This window comes from Gallinula chloropus, assembly GCF_964237585.1.
Source record: "Gallinula chloropus genome assembly, chromosome: 1".
NCBI lineage: Eukaryota > Metazoa > Chordata > Aves > Gruiformes > Rallidae > Gallinula > Gallinula chloropus.
Genome location: NC_140085.1, coordinates 34069377 through 34083080, shown reverse-complemented (window position 1 = coordinate 34083080; position 13704 = coordinate 34069377).

Here is a 13704-nt window from a genome sequence, read left to right as displayed (position 1 = left end):
TTCTGTATGGACCATATTTCTAGGCAACTGTACAAAGCAAACTGTTTCAAAGGAAACTGTACAAACCAAAGTTACAAAGAGGACTTCGCCTCTGGGAATTCAGCAGCTTTATGTTACAGTTTCACAGGCAGATATGCATTTACCTTTATTTGTTTTATTTATTTGTTTCCAGATTCAAGAGGAAAACACTGTTGCAGTTTCACAATATTTTCCCCTTCCCAAACGTATTCCTTGATACGTTTTATGATTTCATTTCCCAGCTGGGAAGACAAAGGGGCACACGGGAGAAGGGGGTGAGCAGACCAGACAGCACATTGCTGGCACACCTGGGGCCAGCATCGCAGACTCCTGGCACGTTACCTGTTACCCTGTGATTGGGCGCACTGGTCACTGGTCAGGCATCCTACCTCTGTCATAAACACCCCATGCTAAATGCAGCCCAGCCCTGCATAATAACAACATCAGAAAACAAGGCAACAAATAATTTCTATGTCTATCTCTCTGTGACACCAAATGTGCAATTTTTAATTGGTTTTTTTGCATTAACAGATGTATAGGTCCTTGCTTGATGACCAGACCTTTGTTACCCTCTGCTACTGATTGCATGCTGCTCTTAAGAGCATCTACAAACGTGTTTGTAGTGGCAAAACCTGAGAGTGCACATGCTCAAAATGCAAATGTAAACTTTAAATACCAATTCTGGAGGCTAAAACCGACCCTGGGCCTGAAATTAAAGTCAGCTTCCTTGCTTCATATTAAAAGCATTCACCCAGACCAGACACCTGAAAAGGAAAAGCAATATCATAGCACATTAGGAGATTTCCTACCAGAGAGAGCGGCTGTGTTTACTCCTTTCAGCTGCTGTGCAGGGAGTGTTCCTGAGGGGACAGTGACTCGGGCATCAGGGCAGAGCTGCCGGCACTCACACATTCCAGTGACCGGGGGGGTTCTGCCCATTCGGGATATGAATAACTCCAGGAGATTAAAGAAAAAAAACCAAACACAAAAAGCCAAAACCCTAACAGAGCCCTCCCAGCTGTGGCTTCATTCACAGAACCGTCTTCATAAGTGGATTTGTCTGAGGAGCTCCGTCCTTCCAATTCCTGATGCTTATTTTTACTCAGTGGTGTAAAAGTTAGGCAGACAAATCTCACTGCTCCTAGCCCTGTTCTGGTAAAAGGCAAAATCTCTACTGTTCGTACTGCCCAACGCTTGTCAGAGAAACATCTTTTCCAGAAGTGGGAGTCCAAAAAATACAAATCTTCAAAGAGTTGGGAAGTGGAGGAAAACTAAGCAAAAAAAATCACCAGGAGTTGAATTACACTGAGATTAGGCTGAGGAGGAAAGTCTGCGCAGCACAGCAGACACAATTTGGAAAGGGGAGAAAAAGCTGACTGAAAATACATGTTACAGAATAAGAATCATCTGGATATTTTCCTGTCAAACTTTTATGTTAATAATCTGATTTATGGGTGTCATCTCAAGAGGATATGGAATTACTGCATAAAGTATTTATCTTATTTTACTTTAAATTTTTGGATTCCTAGATATGTTGAAGGTGCAAAGCCTCAAGTGGCAAAATTAAATCTGCTGAGAACTCGGTTTCTTGCAGTTGTCACTTTTTAGTAACCAGCTAGTAGAGCTCAAAGGGTCTGCAGACCGTAAGTGGAAAGCCAATGGCATAAGTGTGGGCAGGATGAGACCCATGAAATAGGGTCAGTATTAGATTTGAATCCTGCAATCACTAATACCTGCAATTACAACTAATGGTGCCTTTGAACTTCAGCAGAAATTGTCAGAGTTGACCCTTAGTTGGTGGAAATCCCTTTCTTTGAGTTCCTAATGCTGCAGGTACTGAAGGGCTTGGGAGGATGCTGAGGTACTGGAAAGCATGTGGTCCCCATGAGTAATGTAGAAGGGGAAGATCTGACTCCCCTTCACCTGAGGAAGAAATGGGGTAGCTCCGTTCCTCTTGGGTTGATGCCCAACATGCAAGACATTATTTAGAAAAAAGGGGCTGCACTAGCTGGCTCTGTTTAAAATAAAATGCTGGCTGCAGCTGCATGCTGTGCCATGTCCAAGCCTGCTGCCAGCCCTGGCAGGTGGGTACTCGGGTACATCCTTGCTGGACCTCTGCTCCTGGGCGATGGCCAGGCACCAGGGCAGTGATGGCGTGCCAGGGCATGGTCATCAAGGTCAGGCACACCTGGGCCCTGCCAGAAGCTTAGCACATGATACTGGAGGAGGAGCACCAAAGTTCATCTGCTTTAGCTTTCTGGGGGCTTAGTGCTTTCTGCTTCTGAGTTCTGAATTTGGTACCTAAATCCCGTTTCAAGCCTCCAAGCTCATTGTGACCTGGCCAGCTTCCTTTCCCTACAGAGGAAGTTTATAAGTTTGGAAGCAAAGAAAAACTCTTCACTTCCTTTTCCCTCTCTTTAGTTAAAATCAATAAGTTTACATACAAGAAAAATCTCTTAGCGCTTCAGAATTCCTTAAGCTTGGCTTCAATAGGGTGATGGTTTTGCTGCCTCCTGTGGCCCTTGGCTGAACAGAAAGGATTTCTCTTTAAAGTAAAGTATGGTATTAACATGCAAACACTGGTTGCAAAAGAGCTTCACCTATTATTAGATGGAAATTATTCATCCCTATAAAAATAAGTTTCTTTTCAAGTATATGATACTGTTCTGCATCATTTATGAAGTAACAGTTTTCAGAAAGGCCTCAGGAAATGATGAAATTTTTGGCACCTGATTTCACAATGTTATTGATTTCTGTCCCATCTAGAGCTTGGACATTAAGATAATGGACAACCATATGGCAAATAATGCCAGGTCACAGATGTGACTAACATTTTCATGGATTTTGCAGTATCAAGGTTTGTAAGCTGCGTCATGGAACTGATTTAGCAGTTTCTGCCAGATTCCTCATCTTCATGACAGTACGTTTATAATATTATTGTCTGTGCAGCTATTTAAAAATCAAGTAAGTGGTGTCACTGTGCAATTAAACCAATTAAAATTCAAAGCCTGCTTTCACAAATCCATTTATTTACAGGAATTTTAGCCAAGTAAATCAAGAGCCTTAGAAAAAATTCTCAGAAGTTAGACAAGTGCTGTATAAGAAAGGAAGTATTGATTTCTTAATTGCCTGATCAATTCTAAACACCTTTTGCTGCTTCTCTGGTTGCTTATATTTTGACTTGCTGTACAAAAAAGCAACCAACCAACCCCCCCCCCCCATTTCATTCCTGAAGAAATACCAAAGATACTTGGCAACATAAAATACCATATCAGTAAATCTTAAGGAACCCATCATTCATACTGCACTTATATTTACAGAGTAATTAATTTTCTAATTCTCAGTTTTCAAAGCTGTGGCCAGTCTCTAGAATATAATGATTAAGCATTGTAAAGAAAAAAATGTTTGAGGTTTACCTCTGAGCCAAGCAGGTTTTCTTGCACCCTTGCTAAGCAGGCTATATCTTTTAGGAATCGCACCTGTAATGAAAAGTTTGCTCCTGTGCAACCTAGAGCAGTCAGACAGTGATTTAAAGACAAATGGGAGTGTATCAGATGAACCAATCAACAACTGCTACACCCCAACAACTCCCTTTGACAAACCTGCGTCAGCTCTTAAAAAAAAAAAAAAAGAGGGAGAGAGAAAAAAAAGAAGAAAGGTAAATCAGTTTATTGGAGCACACTCAGGGCAAACATCTCAGTTACCCGAGCTATTTGCTCTCTAAGCTTAGCACTGTTACAAAATGCATGTCCACAGAATGCTTCACCCAGGCTTCATCGTGCTTTCATTCGCTAGCCTGGGTTTTTGAATGATGCGGGTGCATTAAACTTGCAGTAGCACAATAGTAATAAGGCTGGAAAATAGGACATGGGAGAAGCAACTAAGGGTTCCCACACTGCTCTTTAGCGCTGCCGCTACAGAGCTGCATGTTGCAATTGCAGTGAGGTGGGCAAGGCAGGACTTGGTCAGAAGTGTGTGCTCTCAAAAAGGCTGGTTGACCTGTGCCTTAGTTTCCCAGTTGAAATGTTTACTGTAATTGCGATTGTGGAGGTATATGTCTAGTGACAAACGTTACTCATTTAACGGCAGTGTAGACCCGGGGAGAAGTATTTCATTACCTCTGATGTGCCCGTAATACTGTAGAATTTGCAACCTTTTATCCAATTACAAAATGACCATAATTAAAAAAAAACCCAACCCAACCAGAAAACCTCAATCCTCCAACCCTCCCCCCCTGCCAGGCTTTGTGGTTAAAGCCCTCAGACCATCCTGACTGTGAAGGCAGTAAGGCAAGTGGGGAGGGGATGTAAGTTTTAACTCTGAGAGTTTCCTGTGGAGAAGTTCAAATTGCTTTAGCTCAGGCTGGGTGACAACCTGTGGGAACCCAACGCCTCTCTGTCAGAGTTTCAGCCCGCTTGCTGCTAGCATCGGTTGTGGTGTGCCATCTCAGGGTTCCCCCCCCACTCAAAAAAAAAGTCCTCGTTCCAAAAAAGACTCAGAAAAAGAGTTTACAAAAAATAAGATCTGTCTCCTGCAGTTCTGCATTCCCATGAAAATATCACTTATCAAAAGGCCTGTCCTGCCATACAATTACAAAAGTAATACAGTCCAAAGATAAGGAGGTGGTAGGTTTGGAACTAGAGGTCCTGTCTTGCTTTAAGCCTATCACATAGTTGGAAAAATGAACAAATTTTTTGACCTAAAATGATGGAAGAGACTTTGAGTCAAAAAGCTGCCCATGTTTTCCATTTTATCAGCTGGCATAATGAGGGAAACAGTGTCTCATTCTAAAGCACATACCAAAGAGTAGTGAATTAAAGTCCTTAGTGAATTTGGCGCTGACCTGCTCTGTGCCATTGCTAGGGTGAGAGGAGCAGAGCTGCAGGAGGCGCTGGGAAGGCAGTCCTGCTCTGTTTGTGCCTGTTTGCTTTGCACACTTGACAGGGCTGTGGGTATAGGCAATTTCCTCATTGAGCTGTTGTTCATGTGGATGTCTCGTGTAACGACAGGGGAGATAAAAACATTTCTTTAAACAAATGAAAATAAGATTGTAAACCATAAAGCAAACAGCAGGGAGATTTGGGGACAGATGTACTAACAAATCAGCAACAGCTGTGAAAATTACTTCTGATACATTTTTTGAACCTGATTAAAAAAATAAGCAAGATTAGAGTTCATTTCCTTTTCAAATACTGCAGATATCAATGTCTACATCTGACACCCATTGAGCCTGATCAGCATGGTACAGGGCCATGCAGCCACATCAGGGCTCTTGGGTGGGTCTGTGCTCAGCGCATGGAGGGATGGAGTCATCAGGACCAATGGTCCTCAGCAGTGCCCCAGTACCAGCACCTGATGCCCCAAAGATGCCAGGCAGCATGAAGTACGGGTGCAGGTGGGGCTGGCAGAAACCACCACATGCTTGTAGGCACTTTTGCTTGCAGAGGAGGAGCCAGCTGTATTAGCATGGGGTTTCCTGACATCACCAGCCCTTTTTGCCTACTCTTAACTAGAAAAGCACTGTTCAATTTTCACCTGGAAAGATTTCCCTCAGCAGAGCAAATGTTGGTGGTCAATCTTCAGACTGAAGGGTCATCGTAACCCAATTGCAGAGCCCTTTCTATTTTGTCTTCAGCATGGCTATATTTGATTTCACCATTTTCTTTGTATTTGCTAGGATTACTCGAAATCACACAAGAGTTTAAAGAAAATATATGTTCTCATTTTCTGGAAAGGAATAACATTAAATTCTTGATTTTAATTTTAGAAAAAGTGAGCATCATTACACCCATGCCTGTTTGTAGCTGGCACAACATTCTGTGAGACATGTCTCTGCCATGGGTACTTTGCAGCCAGAATAGCTTCTCTTACATTCAGAGAAGGTTCAGGTATACTCCTTTTGATCATCATCCATGCCCTATCCCTGCCCCCACACCCCACAAAAAAAAAAAGAAAAAAAAGCTGATAAGTAAATTTCTTCTTTCTCTGTGAATTTGTGGGATCATACTACAAGCTCTAATAGTCATTTCAGTACCAATAGAGCACACTGCAGCTCACCAGGGAGTGTTTTCCCCACAGTGCCCAGACCCTTGTTTACCCTTTCTCTGAGGAAGCCGGGTCAACTGCAAGCAGAACCGCAATATTTGGTAGATGTTGGATTATACTTTCCTCTGCTGGTGTCTTTGGCTAGCTACCACCTCATAAAGGTAACACATGATCCAGTAACACCTGACATGGTTTACAGGAGAAATTTCCAGACATGGCAGGTCCAAGAACTGAGAGCACGTTTCCGGCACAGAGATCGCCTCCCTAAACAAGATTGGTGCCGAAAACACAGGAGAGGCACGTACCAGAATACTAACTGCATTTTCTGTATGTTTTAGCCTTGGTTTGTTTTTCTTTTTTTCTTTTAGAGTGTGAGATTGTGGTAAATATGTCAGCATTTTCCTGTTTTCTACGAACAGGAAATCCTGCTAGCACCTATAAAGATAAAAAAAGGTAATATGCATGTTTTGGAGTTACCACTGCTCTCTGACTCATACTAACTTCCTCTTGGCACAAGGGCCTTATGTCTGTCTGTGTGTTTTCTAGTCAAATACTATTTCTGAAGCTGCAGAAGATTTTGTTGGAGCTTTGAGTTTTGTTTTCACTCTGTACTCATCATCATTGTCATTGAGGCAGCCAGTCTGTAGAGGAAAGCAAAGTGTATTGTGCTATTTTTTTGTGGCTGGCTGCTCTTCACTAGTACACTAGAAATCAAAGCAATCCTGGTGATGATAAAGCAGCTGCGTTCAAAGCACCTGACCCTATGCACACATCTACACACAGGTCCAAACCCACACTTTAAAAGGCTTAGAAGGCTTTCTGCAGGGTTCATTTCAGTGTTAGCTGACTCTTGCTATGATTTATCCTTAGAAATGCACACTCAAAATATGAACTCTTATTTCACTGTTTTTAAAAGTTTAGGTCCAAAAGCGGTGATTTCACCTCCTGCATCTCAAACACCCTAAATCCTGCAAATCTGATTTCAGTTGGATTAAAACATTTGGATTTTTCAGAATTGAAAATGTTGGGAAAGTAGGGCTTGTTTAAGCTGTCAGAGGGAAAGCTAAGAGGGCACAAGTAATGAGATCAAGATGTAGCTATTCAAAGTGTAGCTAGTTACAAAGACAACAAAGGCATTCTCTAGTGCTAGGCAGCCCAGACATGGGGCAGAAGACACACACCAGAGTGTGGGAGGTTCAGGTTGGACATTAGAAGGATGGTAGTGCAACTCTGGAATATGTCTCTTAAGGAGGCCTCAGGGTCATTGTCCTTGAAGGGCTCGGTGTTGGGTCCAGTCCTGTTTAATATCTTCATTGATGATCTTGATGAGGGTATAGCATCCACCCTCAGCAAGTACGCCGATGATACAAAGCTGGGAGGATTGGCTGACATGCAGGAACACTGCGCTGCCATCCAGCGAGACCTTGACAGGCTGGAGAGCTGGGCTGGGAGAAACCAGATGAGGTTCAACAAGAGCAAGTGTAAAGTCTTGCACCTGGGGAGGAACAACCGACTGTATCAGTACAGGCTGGGGGATGACCTGCTGGAAAGGAGCTCTGTGGAGAAGGACCTGGGGGTCCTGGTTGATGACAGGTTGGCTATGAGCCAGCAGTGCGCACTGGTGGCGAAGAGAGCCAATGGGATCCTGGGATGCATCAGGAAGAGTATGTCCAGCAGGTCGAAGGAAGTGATCCTCCCCCTCTACTCTGCGTTGGTCAGGCCCCACCTGGAGTACTGTGTCCAGTTCTGGGCTCCATGGTATAAAAAAGACAGGGATCTCCTGGAGAGAGTCCAGAGAAGGGCCACGAAGATGATTAGGGGCCTGGAACATCTCCCTTATGAGGAAAGGCTGAGTAAGCTGGGTCTGTTCAGCCTGGAGAAAAGAAGGCTTAGGGGAGACCTAATTAGTGTTTATAAATATCTTAGACTTGGGACGCAGGGGGATTTGGCCAGCCCCTTTTCAGTGGTCTGTGGGGACAGGACTAGGGGCAATGGCTGTAAGCTGGAGCATAGGAAGTTCCGCACCAACATGCGGAAGAACTTTTTCACAGTGAGGGTGACAGAGCAGTGGAATAGGCTGCCCAGGGAGGTGGTTGAGTCTCCTTCTCTGGAGATATTCAAGTCTCGTCTGGATGCCTATCTGTGTAATATGAGATAGGGAGCCTGCTTTGGCAGGGGGGTTGGACCCGATGATCTCTTGAGGTCCCTTCCAACCCCTAAGATTCTGTGATTCTGTGATTCTGTGATTCTGTGATTCTGTTTTCAAGACTTTGTGAGGCAAAGCCGTATCTGAGCTGAGCTGGTGTTTATGACAGCCTTGCTTTGTGTTGGTGGCTGGACCGACTGTCCATCACAGGTCCCATCCATCAGTGTTCTGATGAGTTTGTGAGACTGCTTAGTGCCACAAGCAGGAACACGAAGATATTGAAGATGCCTTCAAAACTACTGATGGCAGGAATTCAATTAGGTAAAACATGGACAGGTATTATGTGAACAACACTCTGTGTGTCAGAAGCAAGTTAAAAAATAGACAACGAGGAATTCAGTAGTACATTGATTTCTTGAGATTTGTTGGAGAAAGTGTAGCTAGTTTTGGCTTGAGAAATCTTTTTGTCTTCGCACATGCACTGTAAATATATAACCACCCACAAATGAGCTGCAAAGTGCTCTCTTTTAAGATAAATATTCACAAATTTTGCGAAACAAAACTGAGGATAGTTGGTAAATTCTCTGTACAGAATAACTGGTATGTTCTGAATTAAGGCTGCAACATCCTGTTTTTCATTTCTGAAAACATGATTTCTTCTTATCCCCAAGTTCACTCCAGTCTCTCTGGCAATAACGAGCTTCACAGGGTGAGTATGTGAAGCTGCATTTGCAATTGGCTACACTGAACTGAAGAAGAGCTAAAATAGAATATTAAACCAAACTCAAGTGATTAATTTTTAAAAATAGGATTTCTTGCAAACCCCATACATTTCAGAATCATGGATATAATTGACAAGATATTAATTGCTTGACTACTGTGCTTTTTGACTTAGTGTGCTTATAACATTAAGTGTGACTGCAAGTTGCACAGGATATTTTCTTTGTGACATTACCACATCTCTTTGTTGTAATGCCAGTGCAGACTGTAAGTGCTTATTGATGCCCAATATTTTGAAGAAGTGAAAGACAAAGAGTTTAGGTTCATGCACGAGACCTAACAAAATGCACTGCATTGCAATGAATGAAGAAGGAGACAGTTTGTCTTAGGGTCTGTATAATCTCAATGCAGGGAGACAAGAATGTCTCAGAAAATTATTTAGCCCACCTAGGAGTTTGTGGTCACCAGTTACCTTTTTTAATACACTTCAGTCAGGTACTTAAAGGTTGATGGTATGAATCTGGGCTTTGGGAAGGTTATATGTGTTATTTATGCTATTTAGAAGAAGGACTTACCATGCAAAAATTGTTTTGTCAGGAATGGACAAAAACAGTCTCTCGAGATTTTTACCCGAGGTCTTCTGTTGTTCCACACCCTCATATAAAAAGATTACTTCAGTGGTGCCAATCTCCTCTCCATTATTTTCAGAACACATTTGGGAACATCTCACACTGTCAGAACAATTATTATTGGCTTCAAGCCATGCCTGAGTAAATGCAGGGTCTACCTGGAGATTTTCGCTGCAAGCCTGTGTCTATTGTTTGCTCTCAAAGTGTCCTCATGTGCTAGAAAGAACATACTGTCCATGCTCTACATGGAACAAGACTGAGCAAACAAAGCTGCAGGGCAGAGGAATGATGAATTTGCTAGGTAGTAAATGGCTGCTGCTGGATGACATGCAATACAATATCATGTTTTTATGTGTTTTTAAATATAATAGCTCATTGAGGAATATTGAAGTGTTAGGTCACTGTAGTGTAGTCCATTTCTATGCTGACACATATAAGAATTCCTGATTGCTTGGAGCTATATATTGATAGTTATCCAATCTGTTTAGGCTGTGCCATTTGCTAAGTTTAGAGAACTTCCCTGCATGGAGAACTGTAGGAAAACCTCTCATGAAACCATCTTGATTATTAACTACAGTGCAGTCAGCAGGCAAAGGACAGGGAGGTGACTACTGCCCTCAATCAGGCACTTTTGAATTCAGCCTCTCAGCCCTCCACTCTAACACATAGTGCAGCTAGGTGGTTATGCAGAGTGCAAGGCATACAAGGAAAAGTTTAGGGAGCTGGGCTTGGTCAGCATGCAGTAAAGAAGGTTAAGGAGACATATTATTTCTGACTTCAAAGCCAGATTGGATGGGGCTTTGAGTGACCTGGTCTAGAGGAGGGTGTCCCTGCCTATTGGACTAGGTGGTCTTTGAGGTCCCTTGAAACTCAAACACTTCTGTGATTCTGTGATTCACATGGGGATATGGAGAAGAGAGACACAGGCTCTGCTTGGAGGCAGAGAGACACAGAAAACAGTTGACCCATGGTAGGCTTACAAACACCTTGAGTCCTTCGTGACTGAGACCACAAGAACAGTTGTAGCTCCTCCGGTGAGCTAAGAAAAAGAGGTGAGCAAGGAGATAGGGAACCAGTTTGATTGGATCACTGACCTAGCTGGAAAAAGTGGCCAAGAACTTCCTAACAAGCATTTTTCTAGTCTGTCCTTGACCATATTTGTGTTAATCAGAATTTGGCCATTTGTATTTCAGTTGTTACGTTAAAAGACAACAAGTTTTTATAAGACATGCAAAAAAACCCACTGATAACTTAGCTTCACCAGTAATCTTTAGGGTGCTGTGACTACACTTCTGTTTATAAAAATAACAATGTGTTCATATAAACTAGATGCGATTAAAATCAGCCCATGAAAACAATCAGATTTCCCTTTCATTATCAGACTCCGTGGGAGAGCAATACTGTTATTTGTGCTGTCTGAGCAGCACTTAACAACATTACTTGGACTCACAGCAGTCAGTTCTTCAGAAGGAATCAGGATGAGGTATCACTCTTAAAAAGGTTGATGTTTACATGAAGGGAAAAACATGTATTTGGACACCTATGAGTGTTGGTTTACGAAGATTTCCCAGTGATTAAAAGGAATGAAAAAGAAATGAAATAAATGCATTCCTGGTCTGGTAGAGTGTGAGGTAGCAGTGAGAGGGGAATGCCATACATCCATGTGTCCTGCAGTTAGTCCAGGTCATAAAACTGAATTTGTGGTTCTGCTGTGGACTTTCTCTGCCATCTTCAACACACCTCTAAGGCAACATACATGAGGAGCTCAGGCACTAGCATGGCAATCAAAGCTCACATCAATGTGTTAGGGGCTGACACTTTTCCTGGGGAGGTCCCCAAGCTGCACAGGCCTGGTGCAGCCACCACTTGAGAAGGGCTGAGCAGCTCAGGACCTGGGCAACTCAGGCTCTTGAAAGTCAGTTTCTTCAGTGTTCAATATGCTGGATCTGTTTGAAATACACCGAACACATACCTACTGCTATGAGATATAGCAGCCTAACAAAGCTTCATCTCTTTGCTGAGCCCCTAAGGGTTGCATGGGTTGGACTGACTTTCAGGAGGGGTAGTGTCCATTGTAGGTAAAATCACAGCAGCTCAGAATATCATGTCTCACTGTCTTTATGGATCTAACTCATTCTCTGCTTCCCAGTCCTCCATCTGCAAAACTGGAAATGTATGACAACCCTGTTTCACTTGGACATTACAGAGGTAGGTGTACTCATGGCTAGGCAGCAAAGGAGCCCTCAAGGAAAATTATCTGCTATTTATCAGCTGGTTAATAAATTAATCGTTAGCAAAGCCACATAAAGAGGAAGAAAAAAATGCAAAAAGGGTTAAAAAGAGATCAAAACATATTTTATGTGAAACATTCTTGTTCTTATTTTTTTTTTTGTTGAAACTTCATATCTAGAAAAGCTGTGTCTCTGTCAGTTCCAAATACTTCTCTTGATAGTGTTCCTCGTCCCATGGTAGTGACTTTTTGTAATGCTTTATTATTTTCTAAAAAAGTTTTAAAAATAACCAGAAGACTTACAACCATGATTCATGTTATTGTTATTGCTCATTATTATCATTTGTCATACGAAACAATGCCTGGCTGTGCATTTTTCCTCTTTTAAAAGAGAAATCTGGCTCAACTCCGAAGGCTCCAAATTCTGTTTATTATACTAGTTGAAACATGTTTATTACACTGTCCTGTTTTTATATCCCTCTTGTTACCTTGTGCAAAGCATACTTTTGCTCTGACCAAACTGTGAAAATTCTGCAAGGTTTTGCCCTCTCTGATCAAGCCATTGATCTGGCGAGTTCAACAACCTCACGTGATGGTAGCTGGTATCTGACCTAGCAGATTGCCCTCCACCTCTCAGTACCACACCTAATCATGGGAAGCACTCAGTGGGGAAGATGCCTTCATGAATTGTAGTCCTTATTCTCCAGAGTTCCTGAGTTTTAAGCTCTATACTTCCCTAAAAATTGTTGAGTTAGAAATGGTCATATGCTGCCTGTCTCTATGGTTGTTAGTATAACGGCATTTGATTGAGAGGAGAAGACACAGGGGACATATGTAATAGCCAAAAATAACAGTGATAAAGTAAACGGTAACGAAAACCCTATTTTCATATTGCAGCTGCAAAGAATTTGTGCAGAACCTTGACTGAGAGGCTTTCCAGGCACTTAACAGCCTTTTGGACCCCGGAGCCACATCCATGGCTTGATGGAAAGAAGCCTGCCAACAACTTCCTGGACACAAATAGCAATCAAAGAAAATCACCTTATGGGAACTCAGTCACTACTGATACGTCCTTGATTGTGGGCATTGTGTGTGATTCAATAACCAATCAGATGTTGCTAGAAATGAACTAAAGGTTCATTGTGGCATGAAAACCTCCAAAGAGATTGCTTGGCTTTCCAGTGATGTCAATATTTATTGTCACTGTCACAGACCCAGAAAGATTACACAGACATGGACAGGCTGCTGTACTTGCAGTTCATATAGGGTTGCATACAGTGCTCTCCCTCTGCTTTTGAACTGAGGTGCAATTGCATCAGAACTGGTGCCAATGAGACAGGATTTTCAATCAGCCCAAACACTATTGGGAAAGGAACGAGTGACTGACGTATTTGGGCTCCTGCTTCTTGCTAGTACATGGACCCCGGCTGGGTTTGAACCCGGGAGGAGTGATGCTAACAGTATAGTCCCACAACTCCCTTAAGTCAACATAAGTGAATGCCGATGTTAAAAGAGGCAGTGCCAACTTCCCACTGACCCAATCACTGTTTTCTCTCTCCTTGCTTCCCCAGTGACTGCAAATAGTCATAAATACGTATGGGAGGGAAAAAAAAGAGGCTAGTTTTAACCCAGAGCGTTGTCTTGTTCCCTCTCACCATGTGGCTGCATGAACATCTGGCAGAAGGGAGAGAGAGAGACGCAAATGCCAATAAGCAGGCAGAGGACTGGAAGGTAAGCCAGGACTGCTTATTCCAGTTTAAACTGATTGTGGAGCTAGCGAGTAACCTAGAGCACTTGTACAGTGTTCCCTCAGGGCTAGTGAAGAGCAGAGGTTGGGTGCGCAAAGGTGGGAGGCAGACTTCCTCAGTCCATTATACCCAGCTTGGGCAGATGAAATGAAACCAATTTTCTAACTT